This window comes from Zea mays, chromosome 4 (assembly GCF_902167145.1).
Source record: "Zea mays cultivar B73 chromosome 4, Zm-B73-REFERENCE-NAM-5.0, whole genome shotgun sequence".
In the NCBI taxonomy this organism is placed as follows: Eukaryota; Viridiplantae; Streptophyta; class Magnoliopsida; order Poales; family Poaceae; genus Zea; species Zea mays.
Genome location: NC_050099.1, coordinates 238,690,596 through 238,712,488, shown reverse-complemented (window position 1 = coordinate 238,712,488; position 21,893 = coordinate 238,690,596).

Genomic DNA, 21,893 nt, shown 5'->3' with positions numbered 1-21,893 from the left:
TTAATCCTTAATTCATTTTTTCCCGTCTCATGGACAAGGCATCCTCCCTGGATCCAAGTCCATAGACCAAAATATATCCCATTATCAAGATGAATACAGTCAACTCCTGACCTCGCGCGAGTGCTAGAAAAATCACTCGACTTCTACCGAGATCCTGATTAGCAAGCAGCTACTCGACCTAGCATACTAGTATTCATCTCAAAAAGGAATCCTATGTTCATGCAACTAGAGGTTTCAAGCAACTCCTACACTTAAGTGCACATTACAGTCCTACAAGCATTAAGTGTAGTAAAGTAGCATATATTAACATGGTTATGCATAAAACCGGGGCTTGCCTTCAATCGCTGGGGCTGCGGGGAGATCCTCAATAGCAGCCTCTGAAGCCTGCTCCTGGTCCTCCTCTTGGACAGGTCCTTGCTCGGGGATGAGCACGTACTCTCCGTCGGCAAGATTACAATCTAATGAATGCAATGCGTAAGATATATGCATGATATGATATGTGCTTTAGAATTTACAACTTTAAAGATGTATGGTCTTTTGAATTTAAACAAGTTAACCTTACTTATGTAAAACCTTTTAGTGGTATACTTGGTAAATTGGGTTAGTTTTAATGGGATGAGGTTTATTCCTTCTTCTCTTTTCTTTTATTCTTTTTTTTAATGCTTTGGAGTAGGTTTGAACTACAAGTTGCTTTTATAAAATTCCAAAAATTCTGCAAAAATTACAGTGGCTTGTTACTGGTGTATGATTCTCTGTCTCAAAATTTGGGGTTCAGAAAGTGAATGGTTCTCTCTGGACAAAATTATCAAATTTTAGGGCAGAAGGGGTACTTTGAACTACAACTATTATTTAACAGTGGGTAATTCTTTAAAACTTATTTTTGCTGGCTTTTAGGTGTCATAACATGACTTGATACAATTTTCTAGTCATTAATACCCTTTAATTGTCTTCTTATGGTTTTCTCAAGTTTTTAGCCAAATAGGTGCTTTCTACTACCACTATATTTGAAAAACATCAAACAACAGAGTTCTTATTTTTCTTAGTTGGTATTTTGCGCAAGAGCAATCATTCTGAAGTTTGGCTTCTTTTTGCTTAAGGGAAGGGGTGGTTTGCATTATTTGAGCTAAATGACCTTTCTCACAAATTACTAGCAAAAGGCATGGGTTCACTTCCTTTTCATAGGTTTGTATTTTTTTCTGGTGATTTATCTCATCATGGACTTAGCAAATTTTTGGTTCCCCATTATCACATTATTTGGGGTTGCTCATGATTTAGTGGGAAAATGCCTTATTATCATTCTGTATTTATTTTCCTTACTTAAAAAGTTAGGCTGGGGTGCTCTGTATTTTTGTAGTGGGGCTCTGGTGGTTATAAGTTCACTGGATTTATGTTAATCACTTTGGTTATAGTTTTGCAATTCTAATAATTGATTTTCAGTCTTCATAAGGCTAATTAAAGCATCTTAATTAGAAACTGGTCCTAATTAATGGTCTCTGCATTTTTCCTAGGTTCTTTGTTGCATAAGTAAACTAGGAAAATATTACTAATCACTGTTCAACATTTTCTAATGCTTTTCTGATTTTCTCTAAGTTTTGGACAAAATGGCTTTAAATGAATAACTACATCATAATCTCTAATGCTGGGGCTCCTACTATTTTTAAACAGTGTTTAATTAAGGTACAAGCATCTACAAATTTTCTTAAGCTCAGCACAAAAGAAAACCCAATTTTCCTCAATTAAACAAGGTTTAGGGGGTTTCTGTTTTTAATTTTAAACTCTAAAATTTAGAACAGAAAGCATATGGTTCAATATTTTTAAATGATAGATCATAATATTCCAGAGCTAGCAAAATTGGTTTGACAGCTTTTCATTAAGATTTCATCAAGTTATGGATTTTCTAAGTTCTCTGGTTATTTAAAAGAATAACAGAATTGGTTTAAATGGAAATCCACTTTGCACTGGGGTCCCTGGCGGTTTTTCTAAGTTTTCCTCGCGAATCAGTCCTTAGGTTACTATTCACATGAGTCGCTGACATTACAGAAAACCCCTCGGGTTCTACAGATCCTAACCCGAGGTCCTTCTTCTACCTTAAACAGTAGCCGCGGCGAAGAAAAGGGCGGAGGGGCTTACCGGCGGCGAGACTGTTCCGGTGAAGTGGTCGAGGGTGAAGGGGAGGTCGCGGGGATCACAACGGTGTGCGGAACGCCGTCGGAGATGGCCGGAGTCGGTCGGTCCACGCGCGCAGGCGGGGATGCTCGTCGGCGGCGAGGAGACCGGCCTGGTCACGGCGAGATAGTTCAATTAAATAGGTCAGGGAGGTCCACGGGATGCCAGAGAAGACATGAGCGAAAGGAATTGGGCGGAGACTCACTGGATAGCTCGGTCCACGCGCGGCGGCGGAAGACCGAAGTCCGGTGAGGATGATCTCGGGCCTCCGGTGAAGTCCGGTCGGGTCCGAGGGCTCGGCGAGCTTCACGGGCTACTGGCGGAGCTAGCCGAAGCACTGGTTGGGCTGGAGGGTGGCTGGAGTGGGCTGGCCACGGCGGCCGTAGCTCTGGCGGCAATGGCGGGCAGAAATACGCTCGCCGGAGCTAAGGAACGGTGGCTGGCCGGTGAGGGTGAGTGCGGGGCGAAGAGGGGCGCGCCTGGGAAGGCTTTATAGGCGCGGCGCGGTGCACGGGCGGTCGTGGACCGGCGAGTGCGCGCGGGCGTGCACTGGGAAGGCGCGGTGCGCGAACGGGCGTGAACCAGGGGTGTCAGCCGCGGTCGAACACGTGTTCCCGTTGCCTCTGCCCCTGTTCAAGCGCCGATTGGGAGCAAATCTTCGCGAATTTGGGCAAGATCACTGCAAGGGATTTGTTCACCAGACCAAGCTTTGTCTTTTGTGTATGGACGACGTGCGGTTTTAGGCTAGGGACAGGGAGTTGTAGCGTCACCAAGGTGCCAGTGTCAGAATGCCTGGTCCCGAGGTTAAGCTGCGCCAAAACCATGTCAAAAGAATTTGGTTTGAGTTCAAACTTTCCCAGAATGTGTTCAAGGTAATTTGGCACGACTTTGATATTTGGATCTTCTGGCTTTGAGTTTGGAAAAGCAGAGAACACAGATGATCTTTGAGAAGAGGTCTGAAATTCAGAAATTCAGAAATCTGAATTTCTCTAAGGGTTCATTGATCAAGGGCTGATTTGGGGATTTATTTGAGTTATTTTGGTTAAGCCTTCTCAATCTTTCTTGTTGCTTAACAAATATACTTTAACATATATAATTGGCTCAACTCAAAATTTTAAACCTTTCAATCCCTCTTTCTTACTTTCTTGAATTTTGTTCATGGGGCTTACTTAGGGTTTTGAATTAGGGTTGTACATTCTTATCTTTCAAAAGTCTCAATTGTTTTGATCATGACACATTTAAGTATATACTTGGTGAACTCTTTCTTACTTAAGTTATTTTGATGCTCATGCTCACTTTGGTTCACATAAAATAATGGTTCTTGGTTTGACTTTTTAAGAGAAACCCTAGGTGACACTGGGGTGTCACACGGGGCATCGAAGCCAACCCGGAGAAGATCGCAGCCATCACCAGCATGGGGCCCATCAAGGACTTAAAAGGCGTACAGAGGGTCATGGGATGTCTCGCGGCCCTGAGCCGCTTCATCTCACGCCTCGGCGAAAGAGGCCTGCCTCTGTACCGCCTCTTAAGGAAGGCCGAGTGCTTCGCTTGGACCCCTGAGGCCGAGGAAGCTCTCGGGAACCTGAAGGCGCTCCTCACAAAGGCGCCTATCTTGGTGCCTCCAGCTGACGGAGAAGCCCTCTTGGTCTACGTCGCCGCGACCACTCAGGTGGTTAGCGCCGCGATTGTGGTCGAGAGGCAAGAAGAGGGGCATGCATTGCCCATTCAGAGGCCAGTTTACTTCGTCAACGAGGTACTGTCCGAGACCAAGATCCGCTACCCACAAGTTCAGAAGCTGTTGTATGCAGTGATCCTGACGAGGCAGAAATCGCGACACTACTTCGAGTCTCATCCGGTAACTGTGGTGTCATCCTTCCCCCTGGGGGAGATCATCCAGTGCCGAGAGGCCTCGGGCAGGATTGCAAAGTGGGCGGTGGAAATCATGGGCGAGACAATCTCGTTCGCCCCTCGGAAGGCCATCAAGTCCCAGGTATTGGCGGACTTCGTAGCTGAATGGGTCGACACCCAGCTACCGATGGCTCCGATCCAACCGGAGCTCTGGACCATGTTTTTCGATGGGTCACTGATGAAGACGGGAGCCGGCGCGGGCCTACTCTTCATCTCGCCCCTCGGGAAACACCTACGCTATATGCTACGCCTCCATTTCCCGGCGTCCAACAATGTGGCTGAGTATGAGGCTCTGATCAACGGGTTGCGAATCGCCATCGAGCTAGGGGTCAGGCACCTCGACGCCCGCGGTGACTCGTAGCTCGTCATCGACCAAGTCATGAAGAACTCCCACTGTCGCGACCCGAAGATGGAGGTCTACTGCGATGAGGTTCGGCGCCTGGAAGACAAGTTCTATGGGCTCGAGCTTAACCACATCGCTCGGCGCTACAACGAGACTGCGGACGAGCTGGCAAAAATAGCCTCGGGGCGAACAACGGTTCCCCCGGACGTCTTCTCCCGGGATCTGCATCAACCCTCCGTCAAGATCGACGACGCGCCCGAGCCTGAGGCGCCCTCGGTCCAGCCCGAGGTACCCTCGGCACAGCCCGAGGCACCCTCTGCTCGGCCCAAGGTACCCTCGGCCTCCGAGGGCGAGGCGCTGCGCATCAAGGAGGAGCAGAGCGGGGCCACGCCTGATCGAAATTGGCAGACCCCGTACCTGCAATATCTCCGCCAAGGAGAGCTGCCCCTCGACCGAGCCGAGGCTCGGCGGGTAGCGCGACGCGCCAAGTCGTTCGTCTTGCTGGGCGATGAGAAGGAGCTCTACCACCGCAGCCCCTCGGGCATCCTCCAGCGATGCATCTCCATCGCCGAAGGTCAGGAACTCCTGCGAGAAATACACTCGGGGGCTTGCGGCCATCACGCAGCACCTCGAGCCCTTGTCGGGAATGCTTTCCGGCAAGGCTTCTACTGGCCAACGGCGGTGGCCGACGCCACTAGAATTGTCTGCACCTGCGAAGGGTGTCAATTCTATGCGAAGCAGACCCACCTGCCCGCTCAGGCTCTGCAGACGATACCCATCACCTGGCCCTTTGCTATGTGGGGTCTGGACCTCGTCGGCCCCTTGCAGAAGGCGCCCGGGGGCTACACGCACCTGCTGGTCGCCATCGACAAATTCTCCAAGTGGATCGAGGTCCGACCTCTGAACAACATCAGGTCCGAGCAGGCGGTGGCGTTCTTCACCAACATCATCCATCGCTTCGGGGTCCCGAACTCCATCATCACCGACAACGGCACCCAGTTCACCGGCGGGAAGTTCTTGGACTTCTGCGAAGATCACCACATCCGGGTGGACTGGGCCGCCGTGGCTCATCCCATGTCGAATGGACAAGTAGAGCGTGCCAACGGCATGATTCTACAAGGGCTCAAGCCTTGGATTTACAATGACCTCAACAAGTTCGGCAAGCGATGGATGAAGGAACTCCCCTCGGTGGTCTGGAGCCTGAGGACAACACCGAGCCGAGCCACGGGTTTCACGCCGTTCTTCCTGGTCTACGGGGCCGAGGCCATCTTGCCCACTGACCTGGAATACGGCTCCCCGAGGACGAGGGCCTACAGTGATCAAAGCAACCAAGCTAGCCGAGAAGACTCGCTGGACCAGCTGGAAGAAGCTCGGGACAAGGCCTTACTATACTCGGCGCGGTACCAGCAGTCCCTGCGACGCTACCACGCCCGAGGGGTCCGGCCCCGAGACTTCCAGGTGGGCGACCTGGTGCTTCGGCTGCGGCAAGACGCCCGAGGGAGGCACAAGCTCACACCCCCCTGGGAGGGGCCATTCGTCATCGCCAAAGTTCTGAAGCCCGGAACGTACAAGCTGGCCAACAGTCAAGGCGAGGTCTACGGCAACGCTTGGAGCATCCAACAGCTACGTCACTTCTACCCTTAAGATGTTTTCAAGTTGTTCATATACCTCGCACCCACGCAAAGTTTAGTCATCAAGGAAGGGTCGGCCTCGCCTCGGCAACGCCTGACCCTCCCTCGGGGGCTAAAAGGGGGGAACCCCCTCTGCGTTGAAATTTTCCTCGAAAAAAGATCCCTTCTGCCAGAATATCTTTCGTGCTTTCTGACTACTTCGAAAAGTGAATCCTGAAAACGACGGAATACACGTAAGCAGCCAAGGCTGACCGAGCCGAGGGACTCCTACGCCTCCGGGATACGGATACCTCACTCATCACCTTCTGCGAGAAGTAACTCGCGTTCGGATAAAGTGATTCCGCGGACCGAACAAGTCTTCACGTTCGGAAGCTCTTCTGCTGAAGCGATCCTTCGAGCCTTCTCGACTGAGTCGGTGACAGGGCCTCATGGACGGGTGAAAGTGCGCGTAAGCGGCAAGGCCGACCGAGCCGAGGGACTCCCACGCCTCCGGGATACGGATACCTCACTCATCACCTTCCGCGAGAAGCAACTCTCGCTCGCACAAACATCCCTGTTACCGACAAAAAAGTCCAGATACTCGAAACAAGAGGAAAGGAGACGCAGCTTTACAACACAGCGAGGGTGTGTATTCTGGCCTCGGCGGCCGCATAAGGCACACGCTACAAGACACTCTGATCCTGCAGACTCGGATCTTGACGCTGGAAGGGGGGGCAGCAGCACCCTCGGCATCGACGACAACTTCGGCGAGGTTCGACCTAGCCTCGGACGGCGACGCGGTCCGAAGACCTCCACTCCGAAGGACGACGTCATCACCACGCCCGGGCCGTCGCCGCCAGGGTCTTCTCCGCGAATCCGGCCCGAGCAGGCGGCTCGGCCGTTCACGTCTAGGGCCTCGGCCAACCATCTTCCAAGGGCGCCAGCCCGACCCGAGGCCTCGGCTGGTCAACTCCGGCGTCGGTCCCGCTAACGGACAATCCGGCTAGGCTCCGGCCAACCAGGTTTCATTTTCGAGCCAACTCCGCCTCTGTTCATACTGAATCGCTACCCCTGGCCTCGGCTCGTCGAAGAGCGGCCAAGGGGTCCCTTTAACTAAGCTAGAGGAGCCTCAGACAACAAGGCCGACCGAGCCGAGGGACTCCTACGCCTCCGGGATACGGATACCTCACTCGTCACCTTGACACGGGGCGACTCGTGCTTGGTGAAGCGGTTCAGATAATCAACAGGTGAGTCTTAGTGCTCGAAAATGAGGAAAAAACACGGCTCCGTGCCAAAAATTACATACATGTTCAGGCCTCGACAGCCATAATGGACAAAAACACTGGCATTCAAAGTGCCATTACAAACGGAACTCTGGTTCCGTCCCCGCGGGTATGAGCGACCTCGAGCCTGCGGGGCGACGAACATCGGGAGACTCGCCAGCGACCTCTGCAGCAGCAGCCATGGTCCCGGGTGGACGCGGCCGCCGGAGGGCTCTCGTTCGCGGTCCCGCTCAAGGGACGCGAACCAGCTATTAAAGCCAAAGAGCGGGCCGCTCCCAAGCGCACCGGCAGATCCTCGCTGCCGTCCTCGCCGCGAATGCGAGGGAGAGGGCGGAATGTTGCATCCTAGCTGGGCAGCAACAGTTCGCCTTCCCCGGCGTGACTGGAGGACGTCTCCGCCGCAGGGCTGGAGGGCGATTGCCACCACCAGAAGCTAGAAGAAGAGGTGGCCCGCCAACCCGCGCAGGAGGTAGAGCCCTGGCTCGCCTCGCTCCCCGCCCCAGCGAGGATGACGAACACCCTCGATGCTGAGGGCGGGATCGGGATCACAGCCCGGATTGCCTCTCCCCATCCAGGAGCTGGAGGTCACCGTCTTGGGTGACCGCCAGCGGAGGGGAGCAACCGGGCTGTGTGATGAAAATCCTTAAAGCCGAACGATGGCTGAAAGGTACCAACTCCCACGGAGTTGCGTTCCTCCAACGATGAGGCGAAAAGACGGCGGGTATCCCCCATCCGGGGGCTTGGAAGGTGGAAAGACGCGATGCATAAGGGAGCGGGAAGACATGGTCGCCTTCCGAAAGGGGTCGCCCTCCTTTTAAAGGCCACTCTCCCTACTTGCGCCCCCAACCGTCACGGGCTGAGTCTTCTCCAACACGCTCCAAGGCCCTCCCCTGCGGCGCGGGGGCTGGGTCCCGCACGTCGTGCAAACCGGCTCAGAGCAGAAGAAGCCAAACCGCCGCGCGTGGTGCACACAACCGCCCAGCGGTTACAAGTGACCCTCCACTTTTGCCCAGACCAACGGGCGAAAGAGGCGGGCAGCCATGCAGGCGGCATGCAACCGCGCCAAGTGGACGCGCTTCTCCGACTCCCAACGCGCCCAGCCTGGAGGCCCAGGCCCACGCGTCACGCAACCGGCGCGCCGGATGCTGCATGCAAGCAACTGCACCGCCACTTGCGCCACCACCGCGCCTCCTGGATTGCAGAACCAATACCGCGACTCGAGGCGACCTAGCAGCGCCAGCCGGATGCGGCGGTCAAAGCGGCCAAAAGTGGGCCGGCAGTAATGACGGTGGCAGGCGGGCGGGAGCAGCGGTCACGTCGTCAGCCAAGCTCACGTCCCATCCGGGGGCAGCAAGAGAACCTCCTCTCACGGCGTGAAGACAACGCGCCCGTGATCCGTTCCTCGAACGGCTCGCGCACGCGCGATGGCCGCCCCGCCAACCACTCGCCCCGTCGCATTAACGCCGCGGTGGGCCAGACGGCGCTTCTGGCAGGAGGAGCAGGCGACGCTTCGCCTTCGCCGTAATAACCGCGCCAAAAAAGGTACGCCGCGTCGTTCGGTTTCGTATCCTTTTCCGTTTTTCCTCTTTCTCTATCTCTTGCAACAGGGACCGGGAAAGGGGGATACCCTGAAAAAGATCCTTCCCCATGAAGGAACCAGGCTCCGAGCCTCCTTACTGATCAGAGGTTCGAAGGCTAGCCCCCCGAAGGGTTTCAACAGCCGCCTCAGATCGCGTGGGCCCTACACCCACTATTGGTCAGAGGTTCGAAGGCCGGCCCCCCGAAGGGTTCCACGGCCGCCTCAGGCTACTCGGGCTCCGCGCCCATTACTGATCAGGGGTTCGAAGGCTGGCCCTCGAAGGGTTCACAGCCGCCTTAGACGCCGAGCGAGGGATGACCAGGGGTACGTTCGATACATAACCAAGGCTCGGGCTGCCCTCCTGAGGTACCCTAGGACATTTCCGAGACCAGCGAGAGCGATCTTGTAATGGAATCCCATCAGAGGGAAGCATCGAGCCCTCGGACCCCGTCGCCAGGGGACCGGGTCCGGCAGATCACCCGCTGGTACTTTTGGGCGTGCCTCTGGGCCCCTAGCCGACCCCTAACGAACGGGGCACGGACGTCCACTCGGATTACCCGCTTGCAGCTCACCGGAGACACCATGTTCGGCGCCCATCGAGGGTAACATGGCGCTTTCCCCCACTCCTCCTTGCGGAAAGGCGACGCAGGGGCGTATATAAAAAAGCCGAGTCTGTCCCTGATCGCCCTCTCGCCCTGTGCGGAGGCTCGGGGGCTGCTCTCGCAAACCCGGCTCCGGCCGAACTGTTGACAGCGTCAACATACCAGCCCGAGAACTTGGGCCCCGACCGTACACCCGGGCTACGGCCAGTTCGCATGAGGGAACAACCAGGCCAGCCGAAGCATTACGCAAGGCATTAAGACCTCGAAGGAGTGAAACCACTCCTCCGAGGCCTCGGGGGCTACACCCGGCGGGTGCGCTCGCGCGCACCCGCCGGAACAAAATGCAACCGAGAAAGGCTGGTCCCCTTGCAAAAAAGTGCGATGAAAGCCTCCAAGCGAGTGCTAACACTCCCTTCGAGGCTCGGGGGCTACTGTCGGGGACCATAATTAGGGGTACCCTCAAGACTCCTAATTCTCAGCTGGTAACCCCCATCAGCATAAAGCTGCAAAGGCCTGATGGGTGCGATTAAGTCAGGGATCAGTCCATTCGAGCGACTCGATCATGCCTCGCCCGAGCCTAGCCTCGGACAAGGGTAGCCGACCCCGGAGGATTTCCGTCTCGCCCGAGGCCCCCCTCCAACGGCGGACACGTCTCCGTCTCGCCCGAGGCCCTGCCTTCGCTAAGAAGCAACCCTGACTAAATCGCCGCACCAACCAAATCGCAGGAGCATTTAACGCAAAGGTGGCCTGACACCTTTATCCTGACACGCGCCCCCCGGCAGAGCCGAAGTGACCGCCGTCACTTCACCGCTCCAATGACCGGCCTGACAAAAGGACAGCGCCGCCTGCGCCACTCCGACTAAAGTGCCACTTGACAGAGTGAGACTGACAGGCAGTCAGGCCCTGCCAAAGGCACCATAGGAAGCTCCGCCCCGCCCGACCCAGGGCTCGGACTCGGGCTAAGTCCCGGAAGACGGCGAACTCCGCTCCGCCCGACCCAGGGCTCGGACTTGGGCTAAGTCTCGGAAGACGGCGAACTCCGCTCCGCCCGACCCAGGGCTCGGACTCGGGCTAAGTCCCGGAAGACGGCGAACTCCGCTCCGCCCGACCCAGGGCTCGGACTCGGGCTAAGTCCTGGAAGACGGCGAACTCCGCTCCGCCCGACCCAGGGCTCGGACTCGGGCTAAGTCCCGGAAGACGGCGAACTCCGCTCCACCCGACCCCAGGGCTCGGACTCGGGCTCAGCCCCAGAAGACGACGAACCCCGCTTCGCCCGACCCCAGGGCTCGGACTCCGCCCTGGCCTCTGCCGAACAACCTCCGCCTCGCCCGACCCAGGGGCTCGGACTTGGCCTCGGCCACGGAAGACAGACTCGACCTCGGCTTCGGAGGAGCCTCCACGTCGCCCAACCTAGGGCGCAAGCCAGCCACGTCAACAGGAAGCGCCATCATCACCCTACCCCGAGCTGACTCGGGCCGCAGAGAACAAGACCGGTGTCCCATCTGGCTAGCTCCGCTAGATAGGCAATGATGGCGCCCCGCAAGCTCTGTGACGACGGCGGCTCTCAGCTCCCTTACGAAAGCAGGAGGACGTCAGCAAGGACTCAACCGCTCCGACAGCTGTTGTAACACCCGGTTTTAAGGAACAAAGCCGGGTGCATCTCATACATGCGCCAAGAAGACAACATATATAATAACAGAGTGTATAGAGATAAATGTCATAAAACATCAGAGTATTTATTACATAGCGGAAGACTTATTACAAAATAAAAGTGTAAACATAACACGAACTAAGGATCGTCGGCGCCAATGTCAACTGAGAAACGCCACCTAGATCAGATCGAACTCCTCGGTGTTAGGCGGCTCCTCTTCGACCACCTGTTCTTCTCCTGTGGGGGGGGGGTGTGAGACAGCAAGAGTGAGCTCACATACGTTCATCGCTCAACAAGTTGTGGGGAATAATGTGGCATAAACTCACCAAAGGTGGGAGTTCATGAAGTGTAAGGCTGATCAATGGAATAAAGGCTGAGGCTGAGCATTGCTTTTATAAGTTGGTCAAAATTTTATTAGCAATTACTAAGTGTAAGTAAATACCAAACCTTAATAATAATAAAGAACAATAATAGTAAAATAATCCCAAATGCGATGCAAATGTCAAATTGAATTTAAGTTCCATAATTAATCATGTGAGGGTCCGAGCCGCTCTTGACCGTGAGCACGGCTAGTATACTAGTTTTACACTCTGCAGAGGTTGCGCATCTTTACCCACAAGTCGTGTATCCCATGTTGCCTGGGTTTGCAAGGCCCTTAGACACTACCGAGGTGAATGGCTAGGGATCCACTACGAGGCCTTTACAAAGTTCCACTAGCTTCCGAAAACCCGCTACAGTTTATAGGAAGATCCAGTACAGGGTTCCTGGCTGACAGCCATCGCAGCAAAATCAACCAGGGACCTCCCCGCACTGACCTCTCCCCTACTGCCCTTGCCCCTTTCGGGTAAGGTAGTCTTCCACTAGCTTTCCTAATTAGTCAGCCAAGGGCGTCCCATTAAACCCTTGTGGTAGCACTGTTTTCCCGGGTGGTCGCTCCATGTTCCCATTAATTTAATGATCTTAACATGAACAGTAATAATAACAAGATAATAACAGAATAATCATAAATGGTGTATCTCCATACCCAATCCATATAAAGCAATAGCAAGTACTACCCAAAAATATTTCAGGGGTGAACAAGGTATAGAGGTAATCAAAACTGGGGTAACCTAAAGGCTCCCATCAAAATTAACCTATGCAGATCATTAAAATTAATAAGAACATGGCTGGGAAAAGTAAGTGATCAAGGGCACAACTTGCCTTCCACGAGCTCCTGCTCAGCTATCTCTACTTGTTGAACCTCAGTTTCCACAGTGGCTTGCTCGTCTACTCGCATCAACACAATACATACATAACATAGCATAAATTAACATCACATCAAACATGCAAATAGAATATACAGTAATAAACTAGACATTAAAATAAGATCACAGGAACTGGAATCATTAAATTTGGAGGTATAGATTTTAAGTTATGGATTTTCTAAGGTTTTATGCATTTAATATAGGATTAAGTGGGAAATAAAATTAAATGTGTATTTCATGTAAAAACAGTGGTACTATTTAATATAGAATACTATTACAAAATTATAGGAACTGGAATCATTAATTTTGGAGTTCATATGCATTTTCTATGAATTATACAACTTATATGAATTGTTTTTATATTAAAAACTCATTTTCTGATTCATTTCCCTGATTTTATAATTCTCTGGACGGGGCCTCAAATTCCAAAAAGAGCAGGGGCTAAACACTAAAATTCTCGAGACCCAGAGCTCGCCAGAGACGAACCGCGGGTTGATTACAATGTTTGACAGGGTCTTTTTAACAAAATCGCACTGCGAAGAGGTATCGTCTTACACTGGCCGCCCGATCAACATCTAACGGCTGAGATTAGATCCAACCCGTGCTGAGTCGGTATGCAACGATGACCCTCGGATCGGAGATCGACGGTCGAGGGAGTACCACGCCTATGACTTAGCCTAGCCCTCGGATCAAAAATTTGCGGCGATGATTTTATTCCCGAAGCGGTACGCGAGCTTCTAATCACAGCCCTCCGTCTTCTGATCTACGGCCCGAGCGACGTCTTCCCCCCCCCCCGGTCACGAGCGAGGGCGGCGCACAGAGAGTACGCGGCGGCGCCCATGGCCGGGGATGCAAGCCAATGCCTCCGCGTCAAAGTGCCTATCCTAGTGGTGCATCACGGTGTGGGGACCGAGGGGAAGCTCATGGGGATAACCGTACCAGGAATGAAGATGCCGGTACCGCGGGTCACGACGAGCTGCGGTTCTGACGTCGAGGATTGATTCCGGCGAGCGATTCCGTCTGAGCCAGTGGCCCCAACCGCCCGCCGACGCCATGGGAGCATCCACAAGGTTTAGGCGAGTCTCCTTGACCCGACAGAGAGCCCGCGACGATGGCGAAAGCACTCGACCACCATGGCGGCTCCCGACTCTGTTCTATGGCGACGAATTCGGTGGTCACCGGCCGCACACCCACCGCAGTGAGGCCACCAGATTAATCCCCGAAGCACGGCGAGACTCTCAAGCGCGAAATATTGGTCACAGCGACAACGGCGCTGATTGCGCTACGATGGCGAAACTTCCCTCTAATGGCGGCGTCTGCCTTTGGTGGACAAGGCGGCGCCGAGCAGTACGGGCGAGCCAGAAGAGTTGCGGAGGCGCTTAGGGTTTTATTCCCCCACGACGCGGCGAGCTCAGTCCCGCCATTCCGCAATCCCCGCGAGGACCACGCGCTCCGCCATGCGCGGAAGTTCGTTGACGGGGATGAAGCTGTCATGCGGGTCCCGCATTTCAGTGTGAGGTGTGAGCGAGTGACTGCCAGGTGGTCCCAGTGCACCGGTGAGATCCGTCCGTTGCCTGCTCGGCCTAGGAGACTGATGCAGTGGGGTCGCCATGCCAGTGACACACGGGAAAGAAACGCGCGCCAGGTGAGCTGACCAGGCGGCACGCGAGGGCCCTGGCCACGCGGTGGGAAATGGATAGTGGGCCGAATAGGGTTTGGCCGGCCCAAACAGGATTTCTTCCCCTTTTCTTTTCTTTTTCTTTTTCTCTCTCTTTTCAAATTCAAGTTGTGTTCAAATTTAATTCAAACTCTTGTGACCAAATATTCTCAGATGATATTGCGCCATAAACAGTACTACTTTGAAGATATATTATTATATATATTATTTTTATATCTTTTCTCTTTTTGGTTTCACTTCTAGAATTTCTTTTCTTCTTTTCCAAACTCTAGAATTTCTTTTAGGATTTAATTTCCCATTGGGGTATTAACATAATTATTTTTTTTTTGTTTACCATATTTTTATATCATCACAAAATGCACACAAAGTAAGATCCAGCATGATGCACATGTTATTTAGGTGTTCTTGGTTCTAATTACCCACTTTTAACTAGTGTTGATCACATGCAATGAATAGTAGAGGCCACAAACTAATGGGTTTATCTCTATCCACTTTTATTATACTTTTGAGTATTACAAATCCTACCCCCCTTAAAAATAATCTCGTCCTCGAGATTTAGGAGGAACAAGAGAAAAGATGGGGAAAATCTATGTGATGCTCTTCTTCTCTTTCCCAAGTTGCTTCATCTTCACCGTGGTGACTCCATTGCACTTTGCACATCTTTATCACCTTATTTCCTGTAAGTCGAGTCAATGTATCCAAAATATTGATGGGGTACTCAGCATAAGTCAGGTCCTCTTGAACGCTAAGGTCTTCAATTGGTAACTGTTCTTCAGGCACCCTGAGACATTTCTTCAGCTGAGATACATGAATAACATCATGAACATCCGCGAGATGATCCGGTAACTCCAATTGATATGCGACCTCTCCCACTCGCCTTAAGATTAAGAAGGGTCCAATAAAGCGAGGGGACAACTTTCCTTTGACTTTAAATCTTCTCATACCCCGGAGTGGTGACATCTTGAGGTGCACATAATCTCCTTCCTCAAATTCCAGTGGTCTTCTTCTGTTATCAGCGTAGCTCTTTTGCCTGGTCTGAGCTATCCTCAAATTCTCCCGAATTATATGGACTTGTTTTTCTGCCTCTTGAATAAGTTCAGGTCCAAAGATCTGTCTTCCTCTAATCTGGTCCAAAATAGAGGAGTCCTGCATTTCCTGCCATATAAAGCCTCGAACAGTGACATCTTCAGACTGGCCTGGTAACTATTATTATATGAGGACTTATCACAAGGTAGACTCTTGTCCCAACTACTACCATGCTGAAGGGCACAAGCTCTCAACATGTCTTCCAATATTTGATTAGACCTTTCAGTCTGTCCATCAGTTTGAGGATGGTAAGCTGTGTTAAAATTCAACTTCGCATTCGTTCTCTCATGAAAACTTTTCCAAAATCTGGGGGTAAACTGTGATCCTCTATCCAAAATGATCTCCTTTGATACTCTACGTAATCACACAATCTGAGCCATATATAACTCTGCCAATTGAGATCCCTTATAAGTAGTCTTGACCGGAATGAAATGAGCCACTTTGGTCAGTCTATCCACAGTCACCCATATAGCATCATATCCTTTCTGGGTGCGAGGCAATCCAGTAATAAAATCCATATCAGTCTCTTCTTACTTCCACTTGGACATCTTTGGTGGGTGTAATAGTCCAGCTAGTCTTTGGTGATCGGTCTTAACTCTTTGGCACACATCGCACATAGCCACATGTGTAGCCACATCTCTCTTCAATCCATACCACTAGCATTTTTGCTTCAAATCCTGATACATCTTGGTACCACCAGGGTGAATAGAATAATTCGAGTCATGGGCCTCCTTTTTAATAGTTTCACAAAAACTATCGATCTCAGGCACACATGTCCTGTCCTTGAACCATATGGTGCCTTGCTCATCTTTCGTGAATTCCGGACCTCGTCCTTCAGTAATCAGATCCTTAATCGCTTATCTTTTAGCATCACTAATTTGTCCTTTGCGGATTTATTGCTCCAAAGTAGGTTCCACATCAATAATAACTCCTTCAGTATGAGCAACTATCCCCAGGTTAAGTCTCCTGAAATCTTCAACAATCTCATCGGGTAGCTGGGCAACAACAGCTGAATAAACATGCTCCTTTCGATTCAAGGCATCTGTAACCAAATTTGCCTTGCCCGGGTGATAGTGAATCTCCAAATCATAATCCTTAATGAGCTCCAACCAACGGCGTTGCCTAAGGTTGAGATCCTTCTGAGTAAATATGTACTTCAAACTCTTATGATCCGTGTATACTTGGCACTTAGTTCCCATAATGTAGTGTCTCCAAATCTTAAGTGCATGCACAACTGCTGCCAGCTCTAAGTCATGAGTGGGGTAGTTCAATTCATGCTTCCGCAACTGACGAGATGCATAGGCAATCACATGACCATCTTGCATAAGCACACATCCAAGTCCTTGGCCACATGCATCACAGTAAATATCAAATCCCTTCTGCAGATCTGGCATAATCAATACTGGAGGTGACATCAATCTCTCCTTCAATTGATCAAAACTCTCTTGGCATTTCTCATCCCACTTGAATTCTTTCCCTTTCTCCAAAAGCGATGTCATGGGCTTAGCAATCTTAGAAAATCCTTCAATAAATCTCCGATAATATCCTGCGAGTCCCAAGAAACTCCGAATCTCAGTAACTGTAGTGGGCACTCTCCACTCCATAATCTCCTTTACTTTAGCAGGATCCACAGCTATTCCTCCATTAGAAATAATATGACCAAGGAATGGCACCTTGTCAATCCAAAACTCGCACTTGCTGAACTTAGCATAGAGTTGATTATCTCGTAACTTCTGTAGCACCAACCTTAGATGTAGCTCATGATCACTTTCATTCTTAGAATAGATAAGAATATCGTCGATGAATACCACGACGAATCTGTCCAAATACTCCATAAACACCTTATTCATCAAATTCATGAAGTAAGCTGGTGCATTGGTTAGTCCAAATGACATAACAGTAAACTCATATAATCCATATCGAGTCGAGAAAGCCGTCTTGGGGATATCCGATGGTCTAATCCTCATCTGATGGTAACCGGATCGGAGATCAATCTTCGAGAATACTCTAGCACCTCGCATCTGATCAAATAAATCCTCAATACGGGGCAACGGATACTTGTTCTTCACCGTAACATCATTAAGAGATCTATAATCCACGCACATCCGTTGCGATCCATCCTTCTTCTGCACAAATAATACCGGCGCTCCCCAAGGTGAAGAATTCGAACGAATGTACCCAGCTTCTTGTAACTCCGTTAACTGTTTCTTAAGTTCTTTTAATTCTTCTACAGACATCCTGTATGGCCGTTTAGAAATAGGGGTAGGTCCAGGTAAGAGATCAATAACAAACTCAACTTCCCTATCTGGTGGCATCCCTAATAACTCCTCTGGAAAGACATCCGAAAAATCTCTAACTGCACGGATGTTGTCACCCACAAACTTCTCATCTTCTAAGAATGTCGCTAGTCTGATGGTGGTAGTTACTGCAACTTCAACTTCAAATCTTTATCCTTTGGAACTGGTGAGTTCTATGGTTCCCTTAGCATAGTGTATATACTGCATTTGCCTTTCTTAACCATGACATACCAAGGATCACGTCTATAGTGCTCTCTTCTAACACTATAGGGTAGCCATCTGGGTTAGAAATACAGGGTAAGAAAGGAAGAATTGTAGATAAGGTGAGTAATTATGAGAAATGTTACTGCGGGGGATTTATTAGCTAAGTAAATTAGTGTGTTATCCACTAAAGCTAATACATTACCTTATGGTGGTACATGCTAGGATGCCCAACTATAATGTTTCAATCAATCAAAGAAGCAAATCAAGCATTTATCATCAGAACAATCAACCAACATTTTTAAATAAAGAAAATAGTTTTAATTTTGTCTTAGGCTTCCCTAACTCTTAAGAATGTCATAGGGGTAGGGATTCCAAGGTGTGAAATCCGTCTTGTCTTGGAGTAGAAAAGGTAAGAATGATCAGAGTGGAACAGTAGAAGATGAGACTGGATCAAGATAAGTATAGAAAGAATCAGAGTAAGGTAAGTGTAGGATGAATCAGAATAAGATAAGTAGGTAAGGGTTGTCCATTTCTATCTAGGTTTCGTTCTACAGTCAACATTTCCTCTGATACCACTTCTGTAACACCCGGTTTTAAGGAACAAAGCCGGGTGCATCTCATACATGCGCCAAGAAGACAACATATATAATAACAGAGTGTATAGAGATAAATGTCATAAAACATCAGAGTATTTATTACATAGCGGAAGACTTATTACAAAATAAAAGTGTAAACATAACACGAACTAAGGATCGTCGGCGCCAATGTCAACTGAGAAACGCCACCTAGATCAGATCGAACTCCTCGGTGTTAGGCGGCTCCTCTTCGACCACCTGTTCTTCTCCTGTGGGGGGGGGGGTGTGAGACAGCAAGAGTGAGCTCACATACGTTCATCGCTCAACAAGTTGTGGGGAATAATGTGGCATAAACTCACCAAAGGTGGGAGTTCATGAAGTGTAAGGCTGATCAATGGAATAAAGGCTGAGGCTGAGCATTGCTTTTATAAGTTGGTCAAAATTTTATTAGCAATTACTAAGTGTAAGTAAATACCAAACCTTAATAATAATAAAGAACAATAATAGTAAAATAATCCCAAATGCGATAAAAATGTCAAATTGAATTTAAGTTCCATAATTAATCATGTGAGGGTCCGAGCCGCTCTTGACCGTGAGCACGGCTAGTATACTAGTTTTACACTCTGCAGAGGTTGCGCATCTTTACCCACAAGTCGTGTATCCCATGTTGCCTGGGTTTGCAAGGCCCTTAGACACTACCGAGGTGAATGGCTAGGGATCCACTACGAGGCCTTTACAAAGTTCCACTAGCTTCCGAAAACCCGCTACAGTTTATAGGAAGATCCAGTACAGGGTTCCTGGCTGACAGCCATCGCAGCAAAATCAACCAGGGACCTCCCCGCACTGACCTCTCCCCTACTGCCCTTGCCCCTTTCGGGTAAGGTAGTCTTCCACTAGCTTTCCTAATTAGTCAGCCAAGGGCGTCCCATTAAACCCTTGTGGTAGCACTGTTTTCCCGGGTGGTCGCTCCATGTTCCCATTAATTTAATGATCTTAACATGAACAGTAATAATAACAAGATAATAACAGAATAATCATAAATGGTGTATCTCCATACCCAATCCATATAAAGCAATAGCAAGTACTACCCAAAAATATTTCAGGGGTGAACAAGGTATAGAGGTAATCAAAACTGGGGTAACCTAAAGGCTCCCATCAAAATTAACCTATGCAGATCATTAAAATTAATAAGAACATGGCTGGGAAAAGTAAGTGATCAAGGGCACAACTTGCCTTCCACGAGCTCCTGCTCAGCTATCTCTACTTGTTGAACCTCAGTTTCCACAGTGGCTTGCTCGTCTACTCGCATCAACACAATACATACATAACATAGCATAAATTAACATCACATCAAACATGCAAATAGAATATACAGTAATAAACTAGACATTAAAATAAGATCACAGGAACTGGAATCATTAAATTTGGAGGTATAGATTTTAAGTTATGGATTTTCTAAGGTTTTATGCATTTAATATAGGATTAAGTGGGAAATAAAATTAAATGTGTATTTCATGTAAAAACAGTGGTACTATTTAATATAGAATACTATTACAAAATTATAGGAACTGGAATCATTAATTTTGGAGTTCATATGCATTTTCTATGAATTATACAACTTATATGAATTGTTTTTATATTAAAAACTCATTTTCTGATTCATTTCCCTGATTTTATAATTCTCTGGACGGGGCCTCAAATTCCAAAAAGAGCAGGGGCTAAACACTAAAATTCTCGAGACCCAGAGCTCGCCAGAGACGAACCGCGGGTTGATTACAATGTTTGACAGGGTCTTTTTAACAAAATCGCACTGCGAAGAGGTATCGTCTTACACTGGCCGCCCGATCAACATCTAACGGCTGAGATTAGATCCAACCCGTGCTGAGTCGGTATGCAACGATGACCCTCAGATCGGAGATCGACGGTCGAGGGAGTACCACGCCTATGACTTAGCCTAGCCCTCGGATCAAAAATTTGCGGCGATGATTTTATTCCCGAAGCGGTACGCGAGCTTCTAATCACAGCCCTCCGTCTTCTGATCTACGGCCCGAGCGACGTCTTCCCCCCCCCGGTCACGAGCGAGGGCGGCGCACAGAGAGTACGCGGCGGCGCCCATGGCCGGGGATGCAAGCCAATGCCTCCGCGTCAAAGTGCCTATCCTAGTGGTGCATCACGGTGTGGGGACCGAGGGGAAGCTCATGGGGATAACCGTACCAGGAATGAAGATGCCGGTACCGCGGGTCACGACGAGCTGCGGTTCTGACGTCGAGGATTGATTCCGGCGAGCGATTCCGTCTGAGCCAGTGGCCCCAACCGCCCGCCGACGCCATGGGAGCATCCACAAGGTTTAGGCGAGTCTCCTTGACCCGACAGAGAGCCCGCGACGATGGCGAAAGCACTCGACCACCATGGCGGCTCCCGACTCTGTTCTATGGCGACGAATTCGGTGGTCACCGGCCGCACACCCACCGCAGTGAGGCCACCAGATTAATCCCCGAAGCACGGCGAGACTCTCAAGCGCGAAATATTGGTCACAGCGACAACGGCGCTGATTGCGCTACGATGGCGAAACTTCCCTCTAATGGCGGCGTCTGCCTTTGGTGGACAAGGCGGCGCCGAGCAGTACGGGCGAGCCAGAAGAGTTGCGGAGGCGCTTAGGGTTTTATTCCCCCACGACGCGGCGAGCTCAGTCCCGCCATTCCGCAATCCCCGCGAGGACCACGCGCTCCGCCATGCGCGGAAGTTCGTTGACGGGGATGAAGCTGTCATGCGGGTCCCGCATTTCAGTGTGAGGTGTGAGCGAGTGACTGCCAGGTGGTCCCAGTGCACCGGTGAGATCCGTCCGTTGCCTGCTCGGCCTAGGAGACTGATGCAGTGGGGTCGCCATGCCAGTGACACACGGGAAAGAAACGCGCGCCAGGTGAGCTGACCAGGCGGCACGCGAGGGCCCTGGCCACGCGGTGGGAAATGGATAGTGGGCCGAATAGGGTTTGGCCGGCCCAAACAGGATTTCTTCCCCTTTTCTTTTCTTTTTCTTTTTCTCTCTCTTTTCAAATTCAAGTTGTGTTCAAATTTAATTCAAACTCTTGTGACCAAATATTCTCAGATGATATTGCGCCATAAACAGTACTACTTTGAAGATATATTATTATATATATTATTTTTATATCTTTTCTCTTTTTGGTTTCACTTCTAGAATTTCTTTTCTTCTTTTCCAAACTCTAGAATTTCTTTTAGGATTTAATTTCCCATTGGGGTATTAACATAATTATTTTTTTTTTGTTTACCATATTTTTATATCATCACAAAATGCACACAAAGTAAGATCCAGCATGATGCACATGTTATTTAGGTGTTCTTGGTTCTAATTACCCACTTTTAACTAGTGTTGATCACATGCAATGAATAGTAGAGGCCACAAACTAATGGGTTTATCTCTATCCACTTTTATTATACTTTTGAGTATTACAGCTGTCCCTCCGCCAGGCTCCGTCGCTCCTCCGACGGCCACGACATCACACCAGCTGGGTGCCAAGATCTCTCCGGCTGCCACATCGGCATGTACTTAGGGCGCTAGCTCTCCCCCGCTAGACACGTAGCACTCTGCTACACCCCCATTGTACACCTGGATCCTCTCCTTATGCCTATAAAAGGAAGGACCAGGGCC